The sequence below is a fragment of the Aythya ferina genome (assembly GCF_964211825.1).
Source record: "Aythya ferina genome assembly, chromosome: 3".
Taxonomy (NCBI): domain Eukaryota; kingdom Metazoa; phylum Chordata; class Aves; order Anseriformes; family Anatidae; genus Aythya; species Aythya ferina.
This window is the reverse complement of record NC_140298.1, coordinates 93,888,787-93,906,540: the sequence shown is the minus strand read 5'-3', so window position 1 is coordinate 93,906,540 and position 17,754 is coordinate 93,888,787. Positions and strand designations below refer to the sequence as shown.

Below are 17,754 nucleotides of genomic sequence, written 5' to 3'. Positions count from 1 at the left end.
ACCCCCTTTCATCTCTGCTCATCTCTCCCCAAACATTTACCCACTGATCCCCTGGGAGATGAAGAGCCCGGTTCAGCAGGAACAAGAGAAGCTACAGGAAGGAGGAAGATGCTCAGAGCATGAGAAGAGTTGGCCTGGTGGGAGAGAAAAGAACAGCTCTGAAACCCTGCTCACAGCTCCTGTACCCCTGATGAAGGACCTTCAGACTCTCTAGCATTTCACCACAGAAGAGGTATGTGTGAAAGCAGTAATTACTGGCTGTCCTAGTGTACAGGGATGGTCAGGGAGTCTGGTTTAGGAGCAGAGGGAAAGCTTTTGTCAAAATCCCTGCAGATAGATGAGGGATGTTACGGGGGAACTAGACATAAGAAAAGGAAAATTATTGGAGATGTGCTGTGGTGTGTCCCAGTCACACACCAAACAGAAATATGTTGTCCCCTGATTTTTTTCAGTTCTGTGTTCTCCTTGCTCCTTTCATTCATTTCATATATTTTAAACAACAGGCAGAAATTAACAGCACAGCCCTCGTACAATCCTGATGGTCAGCTCTCATCAAGTTGTCCTAAAACTATGCAAAACAAAAGTCCCAGAAGAAAAAAAAAAAAAAAAAGCAGAACAAGAAAGCAAAAAACATTAATAAGGTCCTCCTGGCCTCAGCCCCACCTACACAAACAGCAAGAAGTTTTGTTCATCATGTGTCCACAGCCTCTCAAAGTGGGGCATAATCAAACTCCTCACTCCACTGGTGAAAAAAACAATGCTGCAAATGCTTCATGAGCTATCAGGCATCAGTGTGGGAAGCATGGGAGAGAATTATATGGCATGCATAATATACATCTCAATTCTCACAGTGAAGAAATTTCCTTTCTTCACTACTGAATGCTACAGCAGCCTTCAGGTTAAGTCTTTAACCTTGAAAGACATTAAAGTAATTAAACTATTACATTAGAACAAGATTTCTCTTGGTGAAACCATGCTCCAATTCATGATATTTCTTAAAAAGAGTCATTAAAATACTTTGCAAAACAGGCTTATCTGATTTGCAGAATTAAATTGTATTCCCTTAGTGGATCAAATTTTCCATCTATTTGTGACAATCCTGTATTTCATTTACAACAAAACCTGAAAAATATGAGATACTGAACTTGAGAAGTTCATTGTAAGTACAAAGCCAAATAAGTACATGGTAGTCCAAAAGAGACTTACTAATAGAAACCAAAATTAAAAGGATAAATCCGAGCCTTAAGCAACCACCCAATGAGGAATCCAGGAAGTATCCAGCATTCAATTTGTTGAAAGAAAATAATAATATAGCACTGCACTTTTAATAGTCAAAAGAGATGCCAAACCAATAACTCTAGAGACCAAACTTCTGTGTCTTGTCAAAACAGTAATTATAACACAGGCAACGGAATTGTACTTGAAATCCCTTAAAGAAAATTCTTGCCAAAGTGCCTCACCACTACCATGGAGAGGCCACCATTAATATTAGCCTAGGACCTCTCCACTGACATTGCCAAAAGACAAAATTAATCCCTGCTGATCCTGTCCTTTCCATCTTTCTTCTTTGGAAGAGAAACAGCAAATTGCCTTTCTGAAAGGTGGTCCATGGAAGTGCTCCCTGCTTTCTTCTCTGCCCCAAAAGAGCTGCTGGGAGAAGTCAGGGTCCTTGTGCCAACTTGCTGCTGCTGGAGCTTAGAAGCTGCCTCAAACTGTGTGGGAAAGCACTGAGGGGTGCTAAACATGCCCCAGCCCCGCACAGGCAGAGGGACAAGGGATTTATTCTCGTTTGCTCCTATCTTCTTTGCATCTGCATGGAGCCAAATAGTAAGCAGGCATAGCTCAGCGTATTACAGTAAGCTAAGTGAAAAAATAAGACAAAAAATAAGCAAACAAAAAAAGTATTTAAAATAAAACTTTTAGCCTCTGTCTTTCTACAAATTATCTGTTCATGTGTAAATTTGTGGTTTTGCCAAAGGTAACCAGGAAAACATATTTATCAAGTTTTCTTCCTACCTCTTTATTATACCAAACCAGTTTTAGTATACAGATCATGAAACAGAATTCTATACAGGGCTGCTAAATAAATACAAAGAAATTGCATCCAGCTGAGGTAAAGTTTTGGCCCTAGGAGAGCATTAGTAGAGAAGTATCATATACGTTATCCTCCTTTCCAGAGCATCCCCCCATGTCTCTTTCATTTTCCCACCATAAGAGGGACAGTGTACCACACCCAGAAGCTTTGCAATTCTGGCGATACACAGGGCAGCACAAGCAAGCCCTTGGCTATCTCCCAGCTCCACAAACCTGTTTAATTTAAAGCCACGAGGGCCTATCAGACATTAACTGAGAGACGATACTGGGCTGAGTGAACGTTCAGTGTGACTCAGTATGACCATTCTGTTCTTCACTGTAAGCTTTTCATCTTGTGGTTGTTTTGTTGTTGGTGGTGGTGGTGTTTTTTTTTGTTTGTTTGTTTGTTTGTATGTTGTTTTCCCTTGCCTCTTTGATAGTAAAAGGATGTTTAGAGTGAGTGAAAACAAGTCCCCTGGGGTAAAATGGACTGTCTCACACAGAGCAATCCCAAACATCTCATATAAAGGCATCTGCACTGTGATAGAGACGGCAAAAGCATGCAACTCTCAAAACACCTTTGCTACTGAAAAGTGCATAGAGAGCAGCTCAGACAACAGCATCTTCTGTATGCATACACAGCAGAAGAATTTCGCATCCAAAATAAGTTTTCAGCAGGAAATTTAGGTGGCTAAGCAGGTTAGGCACAATTTCCATTCTGCATTTAAGGTGCCTAAAAGCAACACCTTCTGTGTCTTGAAAGGCAGCCTATGGATGCAGTCTTTCCACAGTAGCTTTCCAGCACCCAGATAAGTATATCACTTTACTCTAGGAATACTTTCTGAAGAAACTTTCCATTTAGAGAAACTTGGAAGCTTCCAGAATCAAAAATATTTGCTCTTCAGTGCAGCTCTGTCACTATTCAAACTGGGGAATGGAGAGGGAGATTTCCTTTCTCTGAAACCCTCGCTTCCCTGCCACATAAAGATTTCTTGCTCGAGAACTGTTACAGAGGAGTAATTCCTTTCTTCACTTCTTCCCCTTGCTAGTAACTGCCTAAGAAAGAAGCCGTGAATGGTATGATTTTAACCTTTTCCAGCATTCCAGGAAAATAATCAGACTAAAGGTTATGTATATTATCTCATCTTCCAAGTATAAATTAACACTTCTCTCATATTACATCACTGCACAAACATCTCTTAATTCAACTAGGGATCATTAGGTTTGGCCTACAAAGGTACAAAGATTAAAACATTACAATAACAATGATTACAAGGACATACTGGAGATTTTTTGTATTTCCAAAACTTATGTAATACCATAGAAATTGTACAGCGAGAGAAAAGCCCTGAAAATCCTGATTTATACGCATTAAATAATGTGGCAAAGTAATGCAGTATTATATCACCTTCTTTTTCTACACAGTCTGTGTTTTCAAAATTCATGGGTCTTACAAATAAAATGCTGGGGCAATTTCTATTTAACTGTTCATTCTTATTCCTAATATTACTAGTCCTAGGCATTCAAAAAGTTAATGAGGTTGTTCCAAGTCACTTGATACTTTTTAACAAATAATACATCTGAATCTCTATGTATTTCCACTTGGATTTTTGTCACACTCTACATTCAAGTTTTCCACATTTTCCATATTGCTCCTCTTCATTTATTTCTCTTGCAGGAAACAACTGATGAGGTTATTGTATTTACGATCATTTAAAAGAAAAACAGCATTGCCTGGGAAGGATGAGGCTGTGAACATAATTTAGGTTCAGTTTACACATAAATAGATATACGTAAATGCAAGACTGTACATCAATAGATAAAATCTCCTACAGTAAAGAGTACATTAGTACTCCCATACCATTTCTATTTCTACGTTGAAATGAACAATTTTGGTACAATCACCGGTACAATTACATTTATACTAGGACTGTTCTACATCACTGAATACATGATTACAGAGTAGTTCAGATGAGTTTTTACTAAGAGGGGTCAAGAAAGAGTATTATGTGTGTAAGTTACATATACTGTGAGTTTTCTATATTGTTATTATAGTTAATTCCAGTGCAACAAAAATGAAAAGTAGTTGTATAATGGCTTTTTTCTGGCTAAGCAGTATTTATACTTATTTATATTATGGCTGTTATACAGACACATGCAGTTATAGTACACAGAAACATATTATTTCCTAATCCTGAAATCAAGCAGAAAGCATTGATAAACTCCCTCAAAACACACAGACAAATGGAAATTTTATTTGGACCCTTCCCCAAGTTCCTATCTCCTTTGCCATCTTTCTTTTTACAACAGTGACAAGGGTAGGCAGTGATTGCTTTGTTCCCCCTCTGGAGAAAAGCCTGCCTGATAAATAAATTAAAGAACAGAGACAGAGCTGAAGAAACACATGAAAGAAGCAAAGAGAGATGCAGGCAAAAAAAGCCTGTTGCAGCTGAGTACAGCAGGTCCACAGGTGAAACAGAAGAAGCTGTGCAGTGATGATGGCAAAGCGACCTGGTTAGATGAAGGTGAATGTCCAAGCACCTGTGGAAAGTGAACAAATATTGGAGAGTTTGGATAAACTGCAGCAGACCATTCAGAAAGGTGAGTGAAGTGGGTGTGCACCCACATCAGCAAGCACTGCTGCAGGGCTTCTGCAAGCCTTAAGGTGACTGCTGAGGCTCACAAACACACAAGCTCCACAGCGTAAAATTTATTCCATTTTTTTTCGCCCAAATGGGATATCGCATGAAATAGCAAATCATAGAATCATAGAATCATAGAATATCCTGAGTTGGAAGGGACCCTTAAGGATCATCAAGTCCAACTCTCGACACCGCACAGGTCTACCCAAAAGTTCAGACCATGTGCCTAAGTTCACAGTCCAATCTCTTCTTAAATTCAGACAGGCTCGGTGCAGTGACCACTTCCCTGGGGAGCCTGTTCCAGTGTGCAACCACCCTCTCTGTGAAGAACCCCCTCCTGACGTCCAGCCTAAATTTCCCCTGCCTCAGCTTAACCCCGTTCCCGCGGGTCCTGTCACTAGTGTTAATGGAGAAAAGGTCTCCTGCCTCTTGACACCCCCTTACGAGGAAGTTGTAGACTGCGATGAGGTCTCCCCTCAGCCTCCTCTTCTTCAGGCTGAACAGGCCCAGTGACCTCAGCCGTTCCTCGTACGTCTTCCCCTCCAGGCCTTTCACCATCTTCGTAGCCCTCCTCTGGACACTCTCCAACAGTTTCATGTCCTTTTTATACTGTGGTGCCCAGAACTGCACACAGTACTCGAGGTGAGGCCGCACCAGCGCAGAGTAGAGCGGGACAATCACCTCCCTTGACCTACTAGTGATGCCGTTCTTGATGCACCCCAGGATACGATTGGCCCTCCTGGCTGCCAGGGCACACTGCTGGCTCATATTCAACTTGCTGTCTACCACGACCCCCAGATCCCTCTCTTCTAGGCTGCTCTCCAGCGTCTCATCGCCCAGTCTGTACATGCAGCCAGGGTTTCCCCGTCCCAGGTGCAGGACCCGGCACTTGCTCTTATTGAACTTCATGCGGTTGGTGATCGCCCAGCTCTCCAACCTGTCCAGATCCCTCTGCAAGGCCTTTACGCCCTCATTTGAGTCCACAACTCCTCCAAGTTTGGTGTCATCAGCAAACCTGCTCAAAATACCCTCTATTCCTACATCCAGATCATTTATAAAAATATTGAAAAGTACCGGCCCTAAAATGGAGCCTTGAGGGACCCCACTGGTGACCGCCCGCCAGCCTGACGCAGCTCCATTTACCATAACCCTTTGGGCCCTGCCCGTTAGCCAATTGCTCACCCATCGTATGATGTTTTTATTTAGCTGTATGGTGGACATTTTGTCCAGTAGGATCCTATGGGAAACCGTGTCAAAAGCCTTGCTGAAGTCCAAAAAAATCACATCAGCTGGTTTCCCTTGGTCCACCATACGGGTGATCTTATCATAAAAGGAAATCAGGTTAGTTAGGCAGGACCTACCCTTCACAAACCCATGCTGGCTGGGACCAATGACTGCTTTGTCCCCCAGGTGCGCCTCAATAAGTCCGAGAACCAACTTCTCTATGATTTTACCAGGCACTGACGTGAGACTGACAGGCCTGTAATTGCTAGGGTCTTCTTTCTGACCCTTCTTGAAAATTGGCACAACATTTGCCAGCTTCCAGTCTACTGGGACCTCTCCAAATTCCCAGGATCGTTGAAAAATAATTGATAGAGGTTCCGCGATGACATCCGCCAGCTCTTTCAGCACCCGGGGATGAATCCCATCTGGACCCATGGACTTGTAGGGATCCAGGTGGAGTAGCAAATCCCGCACACGTTCAGGGTCAGTTGGGAGTTTGTCATCCCCACCGTCCCGGTCCTCCAGCTCAGGGCACCCTGGGTCCCGAAGCCCATCATCGGCATTGAAGACAGAGGCAAAGAAGGCGTTAAGCGTCTCTGCTTTGCCTACGTCATCGTCTGTGAGGAGACCTTCCCTATCAAGGAGCGGCCCTATGTTTTCTTTAGTTCTCCTTTTTCCATTTACATATCTAAAAAAACCCTTTTTATTTTCTCTCACAGACACAGCCAGCTTCAACTCTAGCTGTGCTTTGGCCACTCGAACTTTCTCCCTACAAACACGAACAGCATCCCTGTATTCTTTCCATGACGCCTGGCCCTCCTTCCAGTAGCGAAACACTCTCTGTTTCCGCCTAATCTCCATTACAATGTTCCTGGTCAGCCACGCCGGCCTCCTGCCCCGCCTGCCTGACTTGCGATATTTAGGAATTGCCTGATCTTGTGCTTCTAGGAGGCATCGCTTAAAGAGTGACCAGCACTGGTGGACATCGAGGCCTTCAAGAGCAGTTTCCCAGGGGACCTTACTGACTAGTTCCCTGAGCAGCCTGAAGTCCGCTTTCCCCATATCTAGGGATGAGGTTTTGGTGGCACTTTTCCTTCTGTCACCATAAATTTTGAACTCAACCACTTCATGGTCGCTATGACCGAGGCGGCCACCAATCACCACATCTCCCACCAGACCCTCTCTGTTTTCTAGCAACAGGTCTAGGAGGGCACCTTTCCTAGTTGGCTCCGTTAGCACCTGTACCAAGAAGTTATCATCTAGGTGCTTCATGAACCTCCTGGACTTGCTTGTGTCAGCCGTGTGGCACTCCCAATTAACGTCCGGCAAGTTGAAGTCCCCCATAAGGACAAGGGGAGTTAATCTCGAGGCCTCTCTTAGTTCTGTAAAGAATAATTTATCGGTGCTATCATCCTGGCCAGGCGGTCTGTAATAGACTCCCACAACGACATCCCCTTTATTCGTTCGTCCCTTGATCCTTACCCAGAGGCTCTCAACTTTGCCATCGCCGACCTGAAGTTCCACACAGTCCAGCCCCTGCTTCACATACATTGCCACCCCACCACCTCGCCTACCCTTCCTGTCCCTCCTGAAGAGCCTGTAACCATCTATCGCAACACCCCAGTCACAGGACTCATCCCACCAGGTTTCGCTTATGCCGATGATGTCGTAGTTGCGGGACTGGGCCAGGACTTCTAGCTCATCTATTTTATTCCTCATACTGCGTGCGTTTGTGTAAAAGCACTTCAGGTGCGTCTCCTTACACTCAGCACCTTGTGGATCTGACCAAAGGACCCCACTGGCACACAGCCCCTCTGATTCTAGCGTACCATCCCTTAGGTCTTCACCGGCGCGCCTGGTTTTAGCCCCTTCCCCCTTCGACTCTAGTTTAAAGCCCTATCTATCAGCCCTGCCAACTCCTGACCTAAGATCCTTACCCCTCTCCGAGAGAGGCGCATCCCATCCGGTGCCATCAGGCCCGGTGTAGCATAGACCTTCCCATGATCAAAGAAACCAAAATTCTGCCGGTCACACCAGTCTCGAAGCCACGAGTTTATGTGAACAGTACGTCTTTCAGCTTCGATCCCCCCTATCGGAAGGACAGAGGCAAACACCACCTGCGCCCCTGATCCTCTAAGTAGTCGCCCCAAATCCCTAAAGTCTCTTTTGATCGCCTTCGGACTTCTCGTTGCTACTTCATCGCTACCAGCCTGAAAGACCAGTAGCGGGTAGTAGTCAGTGGGCCGTACCAGGCGCTTGACTTTCTTGGCAAAGTCTCTCACCCGAGCCCCAGGGAGGCAACAGACTTCTCTGCGGGTTGGGTCTGGTCGGCATATCGGTCCCTCTGTCCCTTTCAGGAGGGAGCCCCCCATAACAATAGCCCTTCTTTCTTTTTTGAAGGATGATGTGGCAATGCGACGTGTAGGTTGCATTGTCTTAGGCGCCCCCTCCAACTGGGACGGGTGTTTGTCTACTTTGTCATTTAGATTGTCTTGCTCTAGTCCTTCGTATCGATTATTTAAGGGTAGATGAGAAGGTGAGGTGGGCAGAGAGAGGGCTCGCCTACCACCCCGAATAGGCACCTGCCTCCATTCCCCCCCTTGATCTAGGTCTCCTCCCGCTGCCTGGCTGGAGGAATGAACCTCCGTCTTCTGCGTAACAGGAGACGCCTGTGCCGTGGCAGTCTCGTGAGCCTGCCTCAGAGAGGGTAGAGCGCACCTCCACCAGTCAATTTCCCTCTCTGATTCCCTGATGCTCCTGAGCCTGTTCACCTCCTCCCGGAGCTCCGCTACCTGGCTGAGCAGTTCTTCAACCTGGGCACACCTCCCACAGGCATACCCACCACTGCTGTCAGAGACCGACAGAAGGCTGGGGCACACTCTGCAGCCCAGGACCTGGACGGCTGCGTGTTTCCCCGAGCCCTCCGTCTGAGTAGCCACACTGGCGACCGTGGCTGGAGATGCCTCACGAGATGCGGAGGCCACGGTTTTCTGCCTGGTCGATACCATGGTCAGGTTCTACGCAAGCAGGTTACAAGCACCGAAGGGAGAGGCAGCTGCAAAAGAGCGACGATGAGCCCCCCGCTCGCCCTGCCCGCGCGAACTGCCGCGCAAACTGCCACGCCCTTCGACGTGCCACGCCCTGTTTGCCCGTCCTGTTCGCCGCGCTCCTGGTCGCTCGCGCTCCCTAGGGGCAGCTTTTAAACAGCCTGGGAGGGGGCGCTGAACACGTCTGCCCCGGAGCCGATCGCCTCAGCAAATGGCTCTAAAACGGTGGCAACGCCTGATTTAAATAGCCCGCCACTGACGTTGCTAGGCTCCGCCCTCGCCTCGTCAGCCTCCCTCGCGAGGACAGCCGGGTCCCGGCGGCTCCCCCGAGTGGCCTCGATGCCGGACAAAAAGCCCTGCCCGCCTCGGTCCCCTGCTCCGCTGCAGAACACGTCTGCCCCGGAGCCGATCGCCTCAGCAAAATCACATCTCATCTGCATTCTCACACATCATATGCTTCTGTGGTCTCTCGAGCACACGCTAGCATGATCTATCTGTTCAACATTTGCTGCTGCTCAAATGTTATTTTGGATTTCTTGCCCATGGTTCAAAAAAGGCACTAACAACTACTTCACATTTATGTTTGATGTTTCATTCACCTATGCCAACTTAAATTTCTCATTAAGAGCATAACACAGACTACTGACAAAACAAACCTTTTAAGTCTTCAATCAAAAAGACATTCCAGGGATAGGTAAGAAAAGAAAACCAAAATAAATAGAATGATGAACCAGTAGTTTAAATTAAAATATTCTGCAAGATAGTTACAATTTTCACTATTAGGAATATTGAACGTACACAAAAGAAACTCATACAAGTTAACACTCCATGGTAAGTTTATACTCCGTATTTATAGCTTTGATAATATAATGCTGCATAGAGTGTTATGAAGAGATAATTATGAAGAGCAGAGAGGATTAAAGAAATGATCATATTTGGGGCGGGGGCAGATTTTGGAAAGTATGCTTTATAACAACAGGCTCTTCAGGAACAAAAAAATTATTTCTCATTGAGTTGGGTTTTAGTACCACAGCTGTACACTACAAGATAAGAGGTGATCCAACCAATTTCATTATAGACTAATGCTGTACATCAAAGACAAAGGTATGTTACTGATACATATTTTAATCCAAGCAAAAACAAGTATTTCTGAAAGCTAAACCGTCCTCTTAAGTAGGATGGGCTGACTGTTCTTTTTCATGTGCTTCAGCAAAGCACAGCAATCACACAGTCTCCTCCAGTTTGTATTCATGTTCCAACATCAGAAATCACAGAAGGGTTTCATTTTTAAATCCAATTTTTTTCTGGCATTTTGCACTTTGCTGGATCTGCTCCCACTCCAAGATGACGCTGTGCCATGTTACAGCAATTAGTTATTATGGGTTAAAGAAAAAAGAAGTTTCACCACAGCACTTGAGCTGCTGGATTGATACACAACTGATTGAAAACAATATAGGATGGGCAACTTATGTAAGCAACCACCACTGGCAGCTCAGCATCCTGGCTGCAACAAATGAATTTGAGGTCTCCCTGGAAATCATGATGTCATCCTGCCTGTGAAAGCCTGTGCTGTTTTCTCTCTCTTTATCAAGCAATTTGAGATTCCACAGAATTTTCCCTCCCTGGACAGATCCAAAGGAAACAAAACAGCTAATCAATAGGATAAAATCTGACACTCAAACCGTACAGTTGAAACTAAAGTCGGATATGATAATAAGACTGTGTAAGAAATGGTTAAACTTACTCCTACTGGAAATCCAAAATTTCTGATTTTAAGTGTACATAAGTATGTGCATGTTTAAAATAAATAAATAAATAAATAATCCAAGTGACAATTTAATCCTGGAGCAATAGCCTGGGAGACAACTCTGTCTGCACTGAGGAATGCAGAACTTAATTGGGCCAACAACAAGTGTTGATAAAGGAAGGGAAATAGTCATTGGGACACACAGGGCAATAACTCAAAATTATAAATAGCTTGGTAATGAAACCACTAGATAAATTGGCTCAAGTCTGACAGAAAGGTACAACAATCTCTAACAAACGTTGATAGAAAGAGACATAATGGTAACATAAAAACTGAACCAATACAAGTAAGAACTTCTAATGCAATTTAAACACTAATTTTAGGATTATACCCAGTGGACTAGAGATACACAGAACTTTTCATCCACTACTGCCACGTTCTCAAAGTCTGCATAAAGCAAGCAAGCAAAGGATTCAGAAACATTGCCATTGCTGCCAAATTCAGCTGGGTCTTGATATGTCAGAGAAACATTTCTGCCTCACTCTTTCCTTTTCCCCATACTTTTTTTTTTCTCCATCTTTTTGTTTTTGTTCTCTACTTTCTATAAAGAGAGCTTAGGGTTGGCTTAGTTAAGACCCATTATTTGCAATGTGATGACTGTAACATTTTCAGTGAAATCAAGAAAGCAACAGTAGGAAATACACAACAGATGATTTAAAACAAGTCTGCTATGCAAGAAAAAGATTAAGTCTATGAACTCTCTCTGTCTCTTTCAAGTAAGAGCATCCAAGCAGGAGTTACATTTTCTGTCATCCTGTCTTTTCCTTGTCCTATTCATTTGTTTTGTTATTCCCTCAAGAAGGCTTGGATTCCAACATCAAGCACAACAGATCCAACCCATTACAGTTATTTGTCATCTTCTAGTTAACACCGTTCTGTGTCATGTAAAGTACAGTCAAATGTTGGAGGGGTAAAAATGACAACACAGAACTCTGCTTTAGCTGTAGGTTTCAAAACTTGATTTGAAATCTTAGCCCTTTCCGATTCTTTCACAGTCTTCCCTCTTTTCCCTCATTTCTGGCAGCATTCCATTAAAGGTAAAACAAATTGCTGTTTTTTGTTGTTTTTTTTTTTTTTTTTATTTTTTTATTAGTAACAGTCCATAGCCTAGAGAAAAGCTGGCTAAAGTCTCAAGCTTCAGAACCTGTTTTTTTTTTGTTTTATTAAGTGAAATCCCCCTCGTTAACATCTTTTTCTTTTCGGGACTTTTCATTCCACTGAACTTAGTACAACAGCCTTTAGACTACACAGAAAGGTATCATAAAGTAGATTGGCCTTTAAAACATTTTATTATATCTTAATATTTTGCCAATAATATGTAAACTCACAAACATCAAAGCAAGAAGAATCATATGAGCTAAACAGACAAAAAAAGAATTCTAGCTTTTCTAGTTCTTTTTTTTAAACTACACTAGGTTTTTGTTTATTTGTTTTAGCCTAGCCTTTTTCATACCGAAAATAATGACAAGTTATTCAAAGGAGGCTGTGATTGCTGAAGGAATGGAAATAGTAGCAATTCTAGAACTAGCAAAAAAACTTGAAATAACTCCAGTTCTCTTCAGTGGAGCTAAGTCAGACCCTCTACATTTTAAACAGTTTTTTGAGGAAGAAAACAAATTTAGCACATTCATGCTCAAAGAGGAAAACATCTTTGTAACAAAAATATTTATTCTTTCAAGTATATCCAAAATTTGGTGCTTTAATAAACTCTTGCAGGTCCAAATACACTATGACCCCAGGCAAATCTTAAAACACACAAGATTTTCATGCTTAGCTACCTTCCACCTGCAAAAAGACTAAAGATACTCCAAGAAGTATTTAAGCTCTCTTTCTTTAAAATGTGATGACTTTTACAGCTTGTTACGTGAAGATAATACTTTGATTATCTTCATATAAAGATATTATCTTCATATCTTTATATAAAGTTTAAGACTCCTTCCTGGTCCTTACCATACGTCTTTCTTTCAGTCCACCAGACAACTGAGGACACAGAAGCTGTGGAGTTGGATAAATAATGAATGGAAAATGCACACCAAGAAGGTTTTGAGAAGGTGCAGGGTAAGGGGAAGGAAGGCCAGTGCCATCCAGTCCTATATAAACAGTGACTCTGGGTAGCCCCTTCCCGGGAAATTCTTGTGTATCCCCCTCTGCTCTCAGCTTTGTTTCGTGTAGGTAAATAGCATTATGAAAAAAAAAACATTCAGTGCAAACCATACAAACCTCATCCTAGATGTCATAAATCACTCTGACAACACAAAAAAAAAGTGTTTCCCAACAGCCCGAATGGGTGCCTGAGCAAGAAGCTGTTTTAAGTTGCACAAAACACACACATTTAGTAGAGAAATTCTGTTTTAACACTCATACAGCTAAATGAAAGTCCATCTTCTTTCTCAAAGTCATTGTGCGATCTTGGGAATGGAAAGGATCATCCAGGATATTTTTGTCACCTCGTTTGACCCCTACATGCATAAAGCTGTAGAAACTTTACAATAAACTGGATTAAAATGAGCTTTTTAGAAAATATATATAATCTTCGTTTTAATGACTGAAGAGTGCGTCCCCCCTTTCCCCACTCCCCACTTTTCTACTGTTGAACTACCCTCAATTTTAAGGCATGGCACCGCATTTTGAACACTTCTAAGAAACTGCACCATATTTCAACACTGAATTTGTCTGAACCCCCATCTGCTAGTGCTGTTTGTGACTTTCTTAGCAAAACTAAAAGGTCCCCCTGCTTCTTTCTATCTACGTGTATACACAATCCAAGCCACCACTCAGTCCTGTCCTTCATATACTTGACTCTCATAAGATTCATACTTATGCAATGCTTGTTTTCCAAATGGCTCCGCCTTTCTATTATTTTCCTTTGAGCTCTGTTTTTGACATCATATTTTTGAGGTGTTGACATTGAACAGGGCACAGTATTCTAACATACTTGCTATGGTAAGATCCCGTAATTCCCTGTTTCCATTCAAGTCTTGTACTTCACACGCCCAAACATACTGGTTTATTTTGCCCCAGCACTGTAGCAACAGCACACATTGAGGCAATTATCTACTGAAGAGTAACCAAAAAATAATCTCTGAAGTAACCTACAAAGAGTACACCTCTGACAAAGAATGATTATTAGGGATCATCTCAGAAGCATTATGAGGTATACACTGCTCATGTGTATCCCTCACTGTCTGCTAATCAACCTGTTTCTAATTATTTAAAGGACCTTATTTAAATGTCCTTTGCTGAACAAATGTAGGCAGTGTAGATGCAGCAGGGGAGAATGCTGCATAGCCGCAAGTCTTTAGGAGTGAAATGATAGGAAAACAAGATCTCTGGGGCACTCCGTTGGAGTCTTGGGGCATGGAAGCAGGGATGGGGAAGTTGTGTACAGTCCTGGTAAATACTGTTGTGGGGCTGTAAGGGGCTAAATGAGAGACAGGAATAAAACTGGGGTATCTTTCTCCAGTCTGAAGACAGAGAATGAGAAGGGGAGATCGTTGTGCAGTCTGCAACTACCTAAAGGGAAGGCATGGTGGAGATGGAGAGAGGCTCTTCCTGGAGCCAAGCAGTGGAAACGGGATCATGCTGGAACAAATGAAATGCCAACTGGATGCAAAGGAAACATTGGAAGAGGTGGCAAACTCTCCATCCTTGGGGTCATTCAAACCTGAACTGAATAAGGCCCAAATCAGCCTACACCAAGTCTGCTTTAAGCAGGGCTAGGCTGGACAATCTCAGCAGGCTCAACCTCCATGTTCCTGTGTCTCTGCAATCTCTTTCCAAGGTCTCTCCTTTTCACTCTTGAGTACAATAAGCTGCATGACCCTCCATCTCTAAGGCACACTGCTCTTCTCCAAGTCATTTGCTTTCCTGAGCTATTCAGTTTTAGGGCCTGTGAAGGTAAGAGAACAGTGAGATGAAGAGCAGACAAGAGGAAGAAATGAAACAGGGTAAGGAAAGCAGGCCCAGACAGCCCTGTTTCCATGACGCCCCAGAGGACAGAATGGGGCTTTAAGAGCAGCCACTGCCACCCCTCATATCTGAGTGCTCAGTAACCAGAAGACAGTTTGGCTATTAACTGAACACCATGCCACAACACCTACACTGTACCTCCCCCACCACATGCACAGAACATGCAGCCATAATCCTGAACATGAGGCGTTTAAAAAAGGTCTTCCAGTTTCACATCAGAAATGTTAAAAAAAAAAAAAATTAAAAACTATTATTATAATCACAGAATGGTTGAGGGTTGTGATTCCAATCCACAGCACCAGTCACAGCAACTCTAGCCTATACTTAGATCTTGTTCCCTTCTAATGGTTTCATGTAGACTTCTGACACTTTATTTTCCCTTCCTGAAACATGAAATATTTTTTTTAATGTTAAATCCCATTATACATGCCCAGCTCCCTCAGCCTTTCCTCATGTAAGAGATGCTCCACTCCCTTAATCATTTTAGTTGTCCTTCACTGGACTCACTCCAGGAGCTCCACATTTCTCTTGTACAGGGGAGCCCAAAACTGGACACCAGTGAGGCCTCACCAGGGCTGAGTAAAGGGGGAGGATCACCTCCCTCCACCTGCTGGCAATGCTATTCCTAATGCAGCACAGGATGCCATTGGCTTTCTTGGCTACAAGGGCATATTGCTGGCTCATGAACCATTACAGTTTCTCAGAGATGCTCAAGAAGGAATTCATGTGCTCAAAGGCAACATGGGCAGCAGTTGCCTTTTAGTTTTAGCAGACTTCCACCAGCTTTAAACTTTCAAAGTGGCTTTTCATTGCCTATGTTTTTTTAACAAGTAGTGGTGGCCTTCCTCCTTTCACTCATCTTTTGCTTTTGAAGGGTCAGTGTTTGTATTCATGTATGTTAAAGTCATTTCACAGAATAACAGAATCACAGAAACTCAGAATCGTCTAGGTTGGAAGAGACCTCCAAGATCACCAAGTCCAACCTCTGACCTAATACTAACCAGTCCTCCACTAAACCGTATTCCTAAGCTCTACATCTAAACGTCTTTTAAAGACCTCCAGGGATGGTAACTCCACCACTTCCCTGGGCAGCCTGTTCCTATGTCTAACAACCCTTTTGGTAAAGAAGTTCTTCCTAAGATCTAACCTAAAACTCCCCTGGCGCAACTTTATCCCATTCCCCCTCGTCCTGTTGCCAGGCACGTGGGAGAATAGACCAACCCCCACTTCGCTTCAGTCTCCTTTAAGGTACCTATAGAGTGCGATAAGGTCACCCCTGAGCCTGCTCTTCTCCAGGCTGAACGAACCCAGCTCTCTCAGACGCTCTTTGTAAGACGAATACAAATGTCTTTGTGCGGGATTTTTCTCATGTGATACCTCCTAGTTGGATACATAGTTCCACACTCTTGTTGTAATGAGCTGTACCTTGGGGATACTGGGAAGTGATTGCCCACTTCCAATCTATGAGAACCACAAATATCACCTCTCTCTGTGAAAAAGTCCCTGCACCCTGATATATCCATTTACCTCCAACAACTCTGCTTTCCCTTTTCTCTCACTCCAGACCATTCATGCTACTGGCCATCTGTTTAATCTTCAGACATTCACTAATGAGGATTTAATAGTACAATAGGAGCATATTTCCAAATCACCAGGATACTGAGAAGAGACCTACCCTCATGTCAGAGGTGTTTATCATTACAACAATGACAACAGTCAGGGCCACACAGGTTTGTTATGCACTTGGAAATTCTCAGAAATCTCAATGTCCAAAACTCTGGAAAATTTTTCCTCGGCTGTTGCAGACAATTCCCCACAAGCTGGCACTGCAAGGATGGAGCGGGGGTGGAAGGCAGCATCCTGTTCCATCTTGCCAGGTTGCAGCACATGGGAAGAAGGCAAATTCCTTCCTCCCACTCTTTGTCTATGAAGCAATCTTCAACATATGGGTCAGAGTCATCTAGGACCCAGAGATGATATTTCCTACCATACTCAGCAGTGATCCCAAACAGTCAGGAGCACTCATCATCTGCATAGGTTTCAGCCAGGGACTTTTTTCTTTTTTTGAGCAATAACTGAATATGTTAAGCATCCTACGTCAAGCTACTCTGAAAGATATTATCTAGTACAATATTATAGCCCATACAGTAACTAGCTGAAGAATTTCCTATTCTATCTCCTTCATACCTTTCCACTTGCACCTTTTCTGTTCAAAAGATCAGCACAAACAATTCTACCCACTGTCTCCCTTTGGCATTATGCAGCTTAGAATTTTTTAATAATAAAGTTGTACTTCATACAGGAGCATCATATTTCTGAATCAGCCAACTTGATTTAAATTAGCAATTAGCTAGAGCAATGTAGACAACTTTTTATTTCAAAAGCATTCTCTAGAAATACTTTAGGAGTTCCTGTGCTTTTTTGAGAAGAGCTTGGTAAAATTATTAAAAGAAGGAGAATATAAAGAAACTAATGGCTTTCTCTGTCAGAACCATAGAAAGAAACTCTTTTATTTACCCCCAGAGCTCTCAACAGTACTTCTGAGCAACACTGAGAGGAACAGATTGTACCAAGGGACAAGGAATTTAACAAATTCTTTTAGGAAGATATCTCTTTGCTTTCCAGAAGAATGTTCACCCCTCCACTTCATATCACATAAAATTAACCCATTTGTACTACCAAGATCCTTTCAACAACAAAATATAAGTACTCCCAGAAAAGTATAACACTCTGAGTTTCTGCCACACAGTCTCAGAAATGAGCACAACATCCATCTTCAAACAATTTTTTGTTCATACCATACAGCTAATCACACAATAAACCTGGCTAAATAAGATGACATTTCATAGTACCAATATAGAATCATAGAATGGTTTCTATTGGGAAGGACTCAAAAGATCATCAAGCTCCAATTCCCTGCTGTGGCTAGGGACACCTCCCACTAGACGAGGTTGCTCAAAGCCTTGGCCTTAAAGCAATTCCAGGGACGGGG

The 17,754-nt window shown here is 43.2% G+C and overlaps 1 protein-coding gene across 1 annotated transcript in view; it reads right to left on the bottom strand.

Annotated features, from left to right (window-relative positions):
- Window positions 1–17,754, bottom strand: part of COL21A1 (collagen type XXI alpha 1 chain) — a 192,865-nt gene that overhangs the window by 87,756 nt on the left and 87,355 nt on the right. The window lies entirely within an intron of this gene.